The 11,688-nt window shown below is 42.3% G+C and overlaps 1 pseudogene; it reads left to right on the top strand.

Moving 5' to 3' along the window:
• The first annotated feature begins 1,925 nt into the window (after positions 1 to 1,925).
• LOC111956970 (nucleoprotein TPR-like) overlaps positions 1,926 to 11,688 on the top strand; it is a 16,761-nt pseudogene continuing 6,998 nt past the window's right edge.

The raw sequence follows: 11,688 nt of genomic DNA on the forward strand, positions 1-11,688 counted from the left end.
TTCTGTCCTCACAACGGCAGTCAAGCAGCCAAGCTAACTGGCTAACGTTAGCTACCTTGCTAGCTACTCTCAGACACAAATGACAGAACACCTCACTCTGACCATTTTACTCGCCCTATCAGATCTGGTTAGGCTGTTTTCATGATACCCAGAGCGTTGGTGACTGTAACTGTGCTGCTGGCAACAATTTAATTACGTTTTTTTGCCGACGTTTACTGACACCGCCATATTCAACGGGTGTTGAAAGTTCTTTAATTAATCAGTAATTCTGCCCGCTGGCACACTCAGACTAGTGTGCTCTGAAATCTGACTAGATAGCCAGAGTTAATTTACGAACGCACCCTCAATCTCCTATAATGTTATGTGTCGCTTATTGATAACGTAGGTTTTCGGGAACGGCGTGATAGAGTTGAGGGGTAGGAAAAAAAAAAAAAAAGTTGAGGGGTAGGGATATTCACAAAATTACAGTGAAACTTTCTGCTTTTCATCGGCAGGTTTTCTTGTCATGGTCCTTAATTTATAAACACAATTTTTCTCCACACAGATATTATATATGGAATAATCGGGATATATTGTATAAAAATACTTATTTGTTTTTAGAATATTGGTTCCGAAATAATATCCTATTGGTGAGCCAACTGGTAAATGCAGAGGGTCTTTTACTCAGTTATAAGGAATTCTTATCACTTTACAAGGTCCCTGTGACACCTAAAGATTTTGCAATTGTTTTAGACGCCATTCCCTCTGGTGTTGCTCTGTTATTCAGGAACGTGTCAAGACCTGGCCCTCAGAGCCTACCTTCTATTGACCCTGTTGACTCATCAGTAGGAAAGATTTGTTTCTCTTTTGGTCCATTCAACAGAGCGAACAGAGCGATACGAACCTTGTTTCAGCAGGATGTTGTATCTATACCTTATGTCATGCCTTATTGGAATGGATTTATTGATAATATCTATTGGGAAAAAGTTTGGATGTTGCCACACACATACCTACTTGTTAACAAAATTAAGGAAGATTCCTTTAAAATTATTCATAAATATTATCCTGCCAACTACTATATGAAGAAGTTTAAGGAAAACATCAACTCAAATTGCTCCTTTTGTAATGACCACCCAGAAACAGTGTTGCATCTTTTTTGGCATTGTATTCATGTAAGAAAACTGTGGCAAGACATCAGTAGATTTATAATTGAACACATTTACGAAGAATTTACACTATTGTGGAGAGATGTACTGCTTGGATGCTTTACATACGATAGAAATAAGCTGAAACATTTTTATGTAATTCATTTCATTATTCTTTTGGCCAAATTTCATATACACAAATGTAAATTTACAAACAAAAAAACAAATTTTCTTACCCTACAAAAAGAAATTGAACTGTATTTTAAGACAGTTAAATACTCTACTAACAAAAAAGCTGTTAGAATTGTAAGTGTATGTATGTCCCTTAAGGTCCTTATGTAATTGTAATGTGATATTGTACCCCCTAGCTCGATTGTCCATTGTATATAATCTATATAAACTTGTGTTCCCTCATGTACTTTCTGTATTGATTTGTTGTTAATAAAATACAATTTTAAAATAAAAAAAATTAAAATTCAAAGTTGAGAGTTAGGGTGGGTGTTGTGCTGCGTTCATTAAAGAATGCGTATAGTGTATTGGAGATACAGAAATTGGAATGTGTGGGGTATAAATTATGTAGGAATAGAGGTTACATTGTATAGGTCATTTATACAACCCCTGCAAACCTCTCATGTTAGCACAGTTAGAAGGGATTGATAGGATGTATAGGGAGGGGTGGGAAGGTCATATGGTGTGATGATATTAATGCCCATAATGAAATATGGGAAAGTACGCATGAAGATAATAATGGGAACATAGTTGAAGAATGTATGGATTACAGGGGATTAGTATGTGTTAATGATGGGAGGGGGACGAGAATCAATGTACAGAGACATACTTGGACTTGACATTGGTAAATGCGGCGGTGGCTGGGAGGTGTGAATGGGAAGTGATGAGAGAATCCACAATAGGGAGTGATCATTTCCCGGTTCGATGTAAGGTCAATATGGGTGTGTGTATGCAGATTAGAGGCAATAACATGAGGTGGTACTTTGAGTAAGCTAACTGGAAGATGTTCACGTATCTGTGTGAGCGGGCTGGACAAAATGTATCAATGGAGGGGTCTGTGGATGAGTGCGCAGAGGCAGTAACGTCTGTAATTATATCAGTTGCAGATTTGACTGTTCCAGTGTGTTGGGGGGGGGGCTGATGAGGAGAGAGTGGGTAGATATTCAGGTCCTGTTGGGCCGTAGGCAGCTAGTTTCCTTATTTGTTAAGCTATGAATGGCAAATTTAACATGGTTCATCATTGATTTGACAGACCTAAAAAAGTTTAAATTTGATAGGCCATTGTGGAGGGGATTTGCAAAGGATTTAAATGGACACCTAAAATATGATTTCCTGATTTATCAATAACTCGGCCATCTCAAACTAAGTCAAGAGATGGGTCTATACTCCTTATTTGGTGTTATTTGGATGATGGGTTATGATAGGTTTTTCAAAGGTTTTCCAAAATGTCCAAGATGGAGGAAAATCTATCCTGACAGACCTTATGGGTCCTTGAGGCAAATGTGTTCAGTGTGAGGAAAGAGCCTACATCAAAGTTTCACAGCACCATCTATAGGTCAATCAGTGCCAATCTTTTAGACCAAGTTACTCATGGCCTCTAGTTTCGCTGTGAACCCCTAAATATTCAGTAAGGAAATACATTTCCCACATTTTGTTACTGCATCAGGCATTTTAATTCACTGTACACTACCTACCTCTTTAACGACCATGTAAATACACAATTTTTATGACGGTGATCAAACGTTTCACTTTTTAGTTAAACAAAATCTTTTTAAACTTTGTTCCAGTTGAACGACTCCTTCACCACGTTCAAGAAGGAGAAGGCGGAGAAAAACTAAATCCTGAGCGAGCAGAACGTCAAGCTCCAAGAGCATCTGTCTGAGGTGCGCTTCCAGAAGGCAAAGCTCTCCACACAGCTGGGGTTCGCCTCCAAGAGGTAATTTAATACAACTTAAACCACAACCAGGCAATAAGAAAAATCCAATGACAATACTGATGTGTATGCTCAGCATTGCTTTTTCAGTACTCCACCTGACTTATGTTGGACAATTCCGAGAAAATATGGCTATTGATCTTTTACCACTTTCCCTATTCGAATGCACTGAACACACACATCTTTTTGGGAAGAAGTGTCCATCTGCTGAAGTAAATCTAACCATGTTTGTCTTTCTCTCTGTCAGGTATGAGATGCTGCAGGAGAACCTGAACGGCTACAGGCGGGAGATCGCCGAGCTGCACGAGAAGAGACAGAAGATGGCTGCCACGGCTCAGAAACACGAGCAGATCATCCACACCATGACCCAGGACCTATGAGAAACTGACCGTGGCAGAGGTAAGGGGTCAGGGGTTAGGAGGTCAAGGTTGGGCCAGGTGGGGATAGTACAATTTGGATGGGGTATGTAAGAGAGGGATGTGAGGCAGAAGTAAGTCAACTTTGGCCTTTATGATTGACAAGCATTTAGTGCAAAATCATTTCTCCCCCCCGTCCTCTCCATTTCCTCTCTCTATGAGCAGAGCCCAGACTGAACCAGGAGAAGGAGCAGCGCAACCAAAACCTAGTGCTGATCAACCTCAAATCTATCCAGGTACAAACACACCAGGTTTAACCAGGTACATGTACACACACACACACATACACCACCACACACACACAACACACACACCACCACACACACACACACACACACACACACACACACACACACACACACACACACACACACACACACACACACACACACACACACACACACACACACACACACACACACACCACACACACACAACACACACACACACACACACACACACACACACACCTCAAGTCTGTTTCAGGTACGCACACACACCGCGCTGCTCTTACCCAAGTCAAGTCTAACCAGGCACACAGACTGTCTCCCCCATTTCAAGTCCAATACACTCTTCCCATAATCGTAAAGAAACCATCTCCATCCCTGCCTTGCTCTTGTCCCCTAGCTGACGATGGAGTGTACAGAGACAGAGACCAGGCAGTGTCTGAACCGCCAGATAGAGAGACTGGAGAGAGAGCACACACAGTTTAAGAAGAAACCGGCTGAGGAGGTAGAGCAGAGGCACGTGCTGGGCCACAACCAAGAAGTACAGATACACTGAAGTATTTTTTTCTCACCACCCAATTTACTTTCCTTGCCTCATTCTTTCTGACAGTGGTCGTCTTTATTCATGTTAGTTGTTTAGCATACACTCTTATCCAGATTAACTTTATGTGTGCATAAATGTCTCTATTTTTTTATCTGGTACTTTTACACCCGTGAGAATCGAAGTGCCATGCTCTACCAACTGAGCCACACAGGACTATTCCTCTCTGTCTCCTTTATCTCATCTCTGTCGCTTTTTCGTCCCGTTTCTCCTTCACAAACCCTTTCGTTCTGGAAGTGACCAAGAGCATAATAGATCTTCAGTGGCGTTTATGATCACATCACTTAGGCCCCCTCTCCTTCCTCCACCAATTCTTATTTTATTACACTCCCTCAGGCTCAACTGCTGGAGGCCAAGAAGCAGCTGGAGGCCCAGTGGTCTCCATACCAGAAGACCAAGGAGCTGTTGAAGAACGCTGAGCTGCAAGCGAACCTACTGAGGCAGCAGCTCAGCCACACTGAGAACCAGAATCGGGGTCAAAACCAGGACCTGCAGGGTCAGAGTTCAGGTCTGAGTCTAGGCCAGGGCCAGGGTCAGACCAACTCCAGGTTCCCATCAGAGTGCCACTTGGAGGTAGGCATTGGCACTGCGAGCTGGGTTCTGTTGGGGAATCTCAACAATATGTGTCATCCAATCAAAAATGTATGGATGAGACATTTCAGGATAGCAACTGTTATTGCAAATGCATTAGGAGTTTACATTACAAACCTCTCATTTTGAAAATGCTTTTTCTGGCCTCTACATCGCATTCTCTCTCTGGTTTTTCTTCATGTGATTGTGTTTGAAGCTCCGGTGACCGCTCCATCTCCGACCCTAAATCCCAGTCCCAGGCTGAACTAGGAGGCCCAGGCCAAGCTGCAGGAGAAAATAGAGGAGGCGCGCGGGCATCTGCAGTAGGCCGAAAAGCAGATCAAGTGACCGGCAGGAGCGTCTGCAGAACGCCAACACCAATTCAGAGCAGTATCGCACTGTGGTGCTCAGCGAAACAGGTACTGCACGAAGAAAGGTTCCAATTCATTTGGTTCTGATTCTGTTCTGTGGTACAGTGTTGTTTTGTTTAATAATATAACAGAGTAAGTAGCCTGTCTCATTAAACTCTGTACAAACTGACCCTGAACGTTAAAACCTCCCCATACTTTGCCATTGAAATTTGCCATTCATTTCCTCGTACTATTGACTAACATCTTCCCTACACAATTAACAGTTTGGGGCTGAACCACAGGTACCAGTAGAGTCCAAACCAGATTATAATTTGATGCTTGAATTCCCTTAATGTCTTACATCCTCTCCACCCTTTGTTTTAGTCTCGTGTCCCCGTGGAGAATCGTCTGAAGGAAGCCCAGGATTTCCAGCGTGGGCTGGAGAAGAAGCTAGTGAATGCTGAGGAGAAACAGACCTCCGGGAGGAGAAGAGGAACGCTGTGGACATTTTGGAAAAACAGGTAAGATGGCCAATTAGTATTTTGTTCCAAAATACTGCTACAGAACATTAAAAGCCACAGCTTCTGTTAAATGTATTCATGTATTGTCCCTTGTAAACCTTCTTAGAACAGGCATGTTATTCTGGGCTCAATGAGTCTCCCTTCTCTGCCATCCTCCACTCACACCCTCCTCTCCCCAGGTGAATGAGCCGAAGAGGACCATGAGGAACATGCAGTCAGAGCTCCAGGAGGTGATGAGGAGGAAGGCTTCAGCTGTGACCCTGGAACAGAAGGCCATACAGGACAGCCTGCAACAGGTTGGCCTCAAACTGTCCCTGGATCAGATCAGAATGTGCTTTAGCCAACTCCTCCGACTATCGTAAGTAAGAGGAGTTGGCGAAAGCACTTGCAGAGCTGGACCTGGCTACACAAACTGATCCTGGATCAGCCAGTACCTGGTCAGATGCTCTCTTTGAATGGATTGAGAATTTAAGGACTGCACCAGCTGCCTTGGGTGTTTCTTACGGGTCCATCTTGGAGAAAACACAATTAGAAGTGAGAAAGTAAAACTTTGACTAACCGATTTCAAGACATTGCATTATACCAATAGTCTTTCACTTCTTCATTCTCTGAACTCTGAGCTAAATGTCTCTTCATCCTTCTCTCCCCCAACCCCCCTCTCAGGGCAAGCTGACGACAGAGCCCCAGAACAAGTACGAGCGGGAGCTGATGCTACATGTGGCCGAAGTGGAGGCGCTGCAGACGGCCAAGCGGCAGGGCCCGCAGGGGAACCAGAGCAGGAAGCAGCTGGAGGAAAAGGCCAAACAGACCACCACACAGCTTCAGAACTGCAACCAGCTGGAGAAGAAACTCCATGTAGGTTTGGTAGAAGGTTGAAGGGGACAGCCAAAGGGGGATGAATGGAGAGACTGGGCTCGACGGAAGAGATGAGGCTCTTGATGGGGAGGGTCGTATGATATCCACAATATGGAATAATAGTGTTGCAACGTTAGTAACTGCCAAAAATGGCAATGTGATTTGGTCAGTATTTTGCCAAATACTTAATGTACCCAACATATTGAAATGATCAGAGATTCATGGCTCCGTAAGTTCCTGTTGAAGTGTTATGCACCCCAGGCCTGACTTACCGCATGACCAACGTTATCTCTGTGAAAGTACAAAGGTCAGGGCCCGAAGTCTTAGAATCTCTCTATCCCTCTACCCTCAAGAATGATCTGTCCAAGCAGCAGAAGCAGGCAGACGAGCGGCACAAGCAGAACGGCCTGCTGCACCAGCAGATCGAGAGCCTGGGAGCCAAGATGGCGGCCACGGTGCTGCAGCAGCCTCCAGGATGAGCAGCCTCTACCTGTCCTTCAGTGAGGAGGGCAAGTCCCAGGAACAAATCCTGGAGATCGTCAGGTAGTAGATGGGGATAGGACTTTGCTTACTGTGCCAATTCCTTTACAGATCCAGTACTTGATACATGGTTGTGCTGACCTGTATAAGATGTATGTGTTATTACACATATATTGCTTGTGATTGTATGTATGTATTTATGCACCTATTGGTGATGCTGTGCTGCTGTTTGTTGAGGTGCAAGACAAATTTCCCGAAAGGGACACACAATAAATAATAATGATTCATTATTATTATACTATATCTGCGGTCACCTGAATTTCCTGATTGCAAAACTAAAATACCACACTAAGACATTATACACCACGTTTCCCAGACTAGATTAAGCCTTGTTCAAAAAAGTGTTCTACATTTAAAGCATGCTTTTAAGTCCAAGACTAAGCTTAATCGTTGTCTGGAAAACCGACCCTACAACAACTAATGGAGATCCACTAAAGCTGTTCCGAACCAGTACTTTAGTGAGTAAGCAGTTTGTTAAGCCTGCTCTGACCTTTCCTCCTGCAGGTTTGTGCGTCGTGAGAAGGAGGTCGCAGAGACACAGTTTGAGGTGGCCGAGGTGGAGACACTATGCTACAAACAACGAGTTGAACACCAGGACCGAGCGCTGAAGGAGCTACAGGAGAGCCTCAGTGCAGAGAGAGGAAAAGCTACAGGTGAGACTTGAGAGGAAGAAAGACATGAAGCGTTTGAGCTGCTGTAGATATCGGGGACAGTGGTCTGAAGTCATTGCACACACAGCTGGGATCTGTAACTAAATAGTAGTAATATGCTTATAGAGATAGCGTTGGCAATTTTCTGTTGCATTAAAACAGGTGAAATTGTTTGTTGTCTTGGTGCAGTTTGTTCTGTACAATTGGCCATTGACCTCTGATAAAATGCTTTTTTTGCCCTGTAATAGTTCTGATGTTATGCGTTTGCGCACCAACTCTCCTGTTTCCCTCTCTGCCCCCCAGCTGACCGTGAAGACGTTGGCGCTGCATGATGAAGAAGAGGATGGGGAACATGAACGTGCCGGTGGAGACCAACAAGATGCTGAAGGAGGAGAGGCTGGAGCAGGAGCTGCACCAGACCCAGGCCAGAGTAAGGACTATACACTTTCTGTTGAGTCTTTAAAACATCCCCGTTAATAATTGGTACTCGCAACAGGATTTGTTTCTAAAGATGCTAGTCAACTGCAGTAATACTCTTCAATGTTTAATAGGTATCCTTGTGTTGTTTTCTGAAACAGTCTGTTGCCTATTGACCACATCCCTGAATATGAATCTGGTACTTCAGACATTTTAATAGTTTCATAAAACTCCATTGCTTTGATGCTGTACACTAAGAACCCTTGCTTCTAAACAAATACTGACAAAGTGCTCTTTTCCTCATGTGAAGTGAGTGTTTACCACCATCTCCCTGTCTTTCCCAGATGCGTAAGCTAGTTGGCGGACATCCCTCCCCTGCAGGACTCCAACTCTTGAGCTGAATGAAGAAGAATGGCATGTTGCAGGCTGAGAAGAAGCTGCTGGAGGAGGACATCAAAAGCTGGAAGACCCACGCACAGGTCAGAGGTCAACCTCGGTGGGTGCGTTATCCGTGCCAGGAAAACCTAAAGGGCCTTTTGAAATGTTACTTTTTGAGTTTGAGCTGAAGCATTCTGGTGTGTTACCAGAGTCGTGGGTAGAGGCTCTGTGCCTGTTTCTATGGTTGTGTGTCATCATGACAGTATCCATTTCGACAGTCACCAAGGTTTGTCCCAGGCTTTTTAACGTTACTTGAGTCCTACACTTGAGTCCTCCTACACTTGAGTCCTCCTACACTTGAGTCCTCCTACACTTGAGTCCTACACTTGAGTCTACACTTGAGTCTATACTTGAGTCTATACTTGAGTCCAAACCTTTAGTCTACACTTGAGTCTAAACCTAGAAGGTGGGGTCTGATTGTGATTGTATGTGTATCTGCCCCACAGCACCTTGTGAGCCATCAGAAAGACACGGGCCAGGAGGAGAAAAAGAAGCTACACTCTGAGAGGGAGGCCCACCTCAAACGCATCCAGCAGCTCTCTGAGGAGGCCGGGAGACTGAAGGCTGAGATGGCCAGGTCAGTCCACACACACACCTCATAGAAAAAAGACAATTTGTATACAATTCTTTATTTTTATTTATATAAAAGATAACCGACATTATCAAGCCTATTGTGTAACAGTATTTTCTAAACCAAAGAGGATTAGGTAAAGCATCACTATGTTAGCTACATAAAGTAGCTAAGAGAAAACATTTAATGTAGCCAAAGATTATAGGGTCCCCTAGGAAACACTGACCAAAACTTTGGTTCCTACCATGTCACAATATCTCCCCCCTGGCATTTTCATTCGTTCTCATGTCAAACACTACTGTATTCAAAATGCCCACTATTATATTTAAACAATATAATTAAAATAATCATTCTATTTCCATAGTTCCAACAGTTCAACCAAGTGTTTTGATCTAAATCGCAAGTCAAATCGCAATGTGCATTCAGAAAGTATTCAGACATATTGACTTTTTCCACATTTTGTTAAAAAAAATTTTTTTTTTTTAAATCCTTCATCAATCAATGCACACTGTCCCATAATGACAAAGCAAATACAGCCACGCTCCCCATCCGTCCTGACAGAGCTTGAGAGGATCTGTAGAGAAGAATGGGAGAAACTCCCCAAATACAGGTGTGCCAAGCTTGCAGCGTCATACCCAAGAAGACTCGAGGCTGTAATCGCTGCCAAAGGTGCTTTAATTAACAAAGTACTGAGTAAAGGGTCTGAATACTTATGTAAATGTGATATTTCAGTATGTTATAACTTTTTTTTTTTGCTTTGTCATTATTGGGTGTAGACGGATGAAGAAAAAAATCAATTGTATCAAATTTAGAATAAGGTTGTAACAAAATGTGGAAAAAGTCAAGGGGTTTGAATTCTTTCCAGTCGTACTTTATCAAAAGCCTTTTCAAAGTCGGCTATGAATACCAGGCCTGGTTTCCCAGATTTTTGATTGTGTTCTATTGTTTCCAGTACTTGTCTTATATTATCTCCAATGTATCGTCCATGTAAAAAAAACTGTCTGATTTAGAATGAATAATATCCTACAATACCTTTTAAATTCTATGCACTATGCATTTTGCTAGAATTACACTGAAGTGTAAGAGGCCTCCAATTCTTTAAACGGACTGGATCTTTATATTTACCACTTGGGTCCTTTTTCAGTAATAATGAAATCAGACCTTGTTGTGTATCTGATAATCTGCCATTTATATAGGAGTGGTTAAAACATGCTAAGAAAGGTTCTCTGAGTATATCAAAAAAGGTTTGGTATACCTCCACTGGTATACCATCCAGCCCTGGAGTTTTCCCAGCCTTAAAGGCTTAAATTGCGTCAAGAAGTTCCTCCTCTGTAATTTGGCCTTCACATGAGTCTTTCTGCACAGCTGTTAATTTTACATTATTCATAGAAAGAAAATCCATACAATTAGCTTCGGTTAGTGGAGATGGAGGAGACTGAAATGAAAACATATTCTTAAAGTACTTTACTTCCTCTTTCAAAATATCATTTGGAGAATCATGTAACAAGTTTCAGTAAATTCTTTTTGGTGGCATTTCTATGTTAAAGATTGAAAATAATTTGGTGCATTTTTCCCCATATTCCATCCAGTTCGCTTTATTTTTTATGATATTTTACACTTGATCTTTCTTGAATAAGTTCCTCCATTGTTTTTGTTTTTCCTCTAACTTATTCTGAACCTCTATGGTACAGTTTTATTGCCATCTAACTGTACTGTTAGTCCTTCAATATCCTTTGTTAATTATGGACTCTTTTGATCTAAATTGCTTTTGTGTTAGAGATGAGTATTGAATTGCGAGGCACATTTTAAGTGTCCCATACAATAAGGGGATCTGCTGTCCCTATGTTATGTTGGAGGAAAAAGTCAGTTACAAATTCTTCTGTCCTAGTTAAAAACAAGTTATCACCCAATCAGCTTTGATTACATTTCCAATATCCTTGCCCACTTGGAAAATCTATAAGAGTAATATATATATGTCAATTATTTGATGGTCCGTGGTTGAAATTGTATTTGTATGATTCAGAATTACCATGTCAACGAAAGAGTCAAATGAATGGATGTACTGTGCATCAAGTGAAATCTGTTTCACATTGGAACCATTAACAGTGGCGGAGTTAAATAAATAAATGCCATTTAGTTGACAGCTTTATCCAAATCGACTTAGTCATGCGTGCATATAATTCTCATATGGATGGTCCCAGCGGCAATCGAACCCACAATCCTAGCGTTGTAAGCGTCATGCTCTACCAATTGAGGCGCAGAGGAGTTTAAATTCACTTTAACGCAAAAAATGCACCAATCACCCAGATAAGTTGTGACATGCAATTTTCCACTCACTCTGTTTCTATGTGTCATTTTAGAATGATAAAACACACATGTACACTCTCTCACACACACACACACACACACACACACACACACACACACACACACACACACACACACACACACACACACACACACACA

The sequence above is a fragment of the Salvelinus sp. IW2-2015 genome, linkage group LG32 (assembly GCF_002910315.2).
Source record: "Salvelinus sp. IW2-2015 linkage group LG32, ASM291031v2, whole genome shotgun sequence".
NCBI classification, from domain to species: Eukaryota; Metazoa; Chordata; class Actinopteri; order Salmoniformes; family Salmonidae; genus Salvelinus; species Salvelinus sp. IW2-2015.